Source organism: Arachis ipaensis, chromosome B6 (assembly GCF_059453495.1).
Source record: "Arachis ipaensis isolate K30076 ecotype BB chromosome B6, ASM5945349v1, whole genome shotgun sequence".
In the NCBI taxonomy this organism is placed as follows: Eukaryota; Viridiplantae; Streptophyta; class Magnoliopsida; order Fabales; family Fabaceae; genus Arachis; species Arachis ipaensis.
Window position 1 is genome coordinate 37,728,020 of NC_142441.1, and position 3,658 is coordinate 37,731,677.

The 3,658-nt window shown below is 41.0% G+C and overlaps 1 pseudogene; it reads right to left on the reverse strand.

The window, feature by feature from the left end:
- Positions 1 to 2,367: 2,367 nt before the first annotated feature.
- LOC148555182 (uncharacterized) lies at positions 2,368 to 3,136 on the reverse strand (annotated as a pseudogene).
- Between the last annotated feature and the right edge of the window lie 522 nt (positions 3,137 to 3,658).

A 3,658-nucleotide genomic window follows, 5' to 3' on the forward strand; every position in this document is an offset into this window, starting at 1 on the left:
TAACCATGGGACTGTCCCTCTGTCGTGCATCCCCAACTCGAGTTATACTCATCATAAACTTGATCATAATCATGATCCATATCCATCACCCTCATTGGTGAATATTTATCCATCACCATCACTGGTGAATATTTATGGGGGCGAGCTCATCCGGGCCTTTCACAGTGCCCGGCCACACTTACGACATTGGGTTAACAGAGTTTCGAGTCTCAACCTGGAGCACATGGCGGCTAGCCATTGCTACTACCCAGGGAAACCCTCATCTCCAATAGTGGAAGTGCAAAAATCACAATTATCAATAATTCAGCATATACATGCATTCATTCTCATCCATGGATCAACATCCATCTTAGCCATCCGGCTTACGGTTCACTCCAGAACCAGCCAATATTGATAATCACACACAGCCATTCCGGCTCACGGTTCAATCCAGAACCAGTCAATATTCATAATCATACATAGCCATTTTGGCTCATAATAAAACAACACTTCCACCATTCAACATCATTAAATTCATAAAGTCGGCATTTAAGCCATAAATCATTTTCTCAATTCATTTCACTTTGAAATCGAGTTTCAACTCTTTTCAGCCTTGGCTTTAAAGATCTCATTTCTCAAATCATCTCAGGCTCATAAGCCACTTTTACTCAAGGTAAATTCCCCTTTGAAAACAATGCCACTCTCGGCATCCTCTTTCCAAACTTCCATAACCATGGCAAGTTAAAGATTTATTTTGAAACATTCAAAATCATCCATTCAACAATGGGATTTTATAACAAAGTTTCTCGACAGAGTCCCAAGTCTTTAGGGGAGAATAACATATCTCATTTCGCCAAATTCATTTAAAATCATTAAAACATTGGCTTTCTGATTTGAGTAAGAAAATAGGATCTAAGCCAAACCGAGTCACGTAATCTTTACTTCTTTCAAAACCATTTCCTTTACTTAAACAAAACCGGCTTCAATTCCATAATTAAATCTGAAGCGTTTCAAACTGATAAGAGAATCATTTTTGTTGTGTTAAACTAGAGTTCAAAAGATACTTTGAATCTTATTTAAAACGTCAAAATAATGAGGCTCATCAATCGAAATCCAATTCCTTTTAAAATCACGAAAACTCTCCCAAGGGACAATCTTTGTGTTTAATAGAGAAAAACATAAACCCGTTTTACCTTTTAAAACATCCTCAAAGCAAAATTCTCTTTCGAATGACTTGTACCCAAAGACATACTGTTCTTCTTGGAAAATAAGGAGAAATCATGATTCTCTTTTCAATAATTCTTTCAAAGCATAACTTCATTGCTTTCTTAATTGTTCTAAGTAAAGGTAATAAAAGAAGCCATAATTTCACAATCCTCAAAATAGATAGGAAAGGCATTAAACTCAAAATTCCCCAATTAACATTTCAAATAAGGACTCGGATTCTATAGAAATTTCGGCAGCACCTTCCCTAAAACTTGGACTTTTGCCACCCGGTTCGGGTCCCAACTAAACCGTTTCTCATTCCTTTTCAACAGCTCAAAACCAGAAATCAATTCAAAAGCAAGCTAAATCCAACAGTCGCCTCAGTGGCATATCTCAAGTAAGCCATTTCAAAAATCAACTCAATATCAACCGATTTAACTCATTTCTAAAGCTTTAAAGAATCGGTTCAGCAATAAATCATTTATCAAAACCAAATCAATTAAAGCAACCCAGGCTGAATTTCAAGAGTATTCTATCTTTCACATCATCAAAATAATTGACTCAATTCAAACCAATCCTCAACGGATTAAACTCATTTCAAATCTTTAAGGAATCAACTTCAAACATTACATTTCACAAGCCACACAACAATTCGGCCAAACCAATATCCATAGTCATTCGAGTCAATCAAATAATACATAAGGCAGATACAATCACCAAATACACAATATCTCACATCAGTACCCATATGTAATAATTTCAATAATAAACTATAGTTTTTGGAAAGCGCCCCTACCTCAAAACACAATTCCATAATCCAAGCGCCTCATAAGTTCTTTTCACCTCAACTCAAAATCAAAGGCAGCTTCAAAGCACAGCCCCACACATTTTTGCAGCAGCATAAACAGCTCTAAATTACAACAAGCAACCTCAGTTACTAACTCTAGGAACATTAATACCATAAAGGCTTTAATACACGTACGGGACACTAACGTAAGGCTTTCGAAACATAATTTCTTACCGGAATAACAACACGAAGCAGCTGTGGTTTCGAACCGGCCCCGGCACAGCTCCGACGACGGAGGCAACCTCAGCCCCAACTACTCGTAACAGCAACAACAACTCTAACCGTGACATGCCATAACTCGAACTCAGCCCTACGTTATCAAAACCTTAGGATTCCTACCCAAATATAACAGTGCAGATTTTCAAGGGCTCCGAAATGTAACTCTTACCGTAACTAAGGAGAAGTGACTGAGCCAAGCGGCGGCATCAGGGTCTCAAGTGGCAGAAGCTCAGCCCGGAGCTCCGGCAGCAATCCCGGAAGTCACAAGACCATCCCTGGCGGTCAGAATCACATAGATGCAGCTCTCTTCTCCGGCAGCGACACCCGCGGCGGCCTGAAACCCCTTTTTGACGGCGGTAAGTCCGATCAAGGCGGCACCGGCGACGCAAGCGCGGCTGGACATGGTGGCTGAACCCCGGCTCAGCCGCAGATCTCTCTGTCTCACCTGTTCGGTGTGACTGGACGGTCTTCTCCTCAATGGCACGGCGGCAGAGCAAATCAGATTGGCGGCGGCAGAGGTTACGGCACGCTCGGCGGCGACGCGGGCTGGGGGTGCCGGCGACAGCGGTGGCTTCACCTTCTCCGCGCGCGCTCCTCTTTCTCCATCGGTGGCTATGGCTCGCGCTCTCTCCAGGTCGCGGTTCTGCCTGTGACGCTGCGCAAGGATGATCGGCGAAGGTGGCAGTAGCAAGGGGCGACGGCAACTGCGACGGCGGTGCCGCCCCTTTCTTTCCTCTAGGCTCCTTGTTTCGTGACAAAAGGCAGAGACGGCTGGGCGTTAGCGACGGCAACCCGTGGTGGCAGTGGCATGGCTTGCTCTCTCTCGATCTCCACCCTTGGATGTGCGACGGCGTTCCTCTCTCTCCCCTCCTCCCTCAATTTCATTTTTCTGCCTCTGCTCCTTCCTTTTTCATGGAAAGAGAGGAAGAAACCGTGTGTTGTGGCTGCTGGGGCATGGGGAGCAACGGGTTACCGGGTAGGGTTTTAGGGTTTCATTTCTTTTTTCAAAATAATTAGGGTTAGGGGCATTATGGTAATTTCGCATAAAATTGGGAATAACATAGTAATTGAAACTCAATTAAATCCAACCCTAGTTATATATAGAAAATACTATTTGTTCCTCATTTTCGCAATTTGTTTTCAATAAAATGCCCAAATCTAAAAATTAGAAATAATATAATTAATGTCTTCATTTTTCCAAAATAGTAATAGTAATATTTAAAATATTTCTTATCTAATCCAAATCATATAAAATCCTTATTATTTCATAACTATCAACCTTATACTTTAAATATAGAAAATAATCCAATAATTATAAAATTGGATAATAATCATAACTTATCTCAAATCCAATAAATCAAAACTTGCCTTAATTATCCTTAATATAATAATTTTTGAAATTAAGGC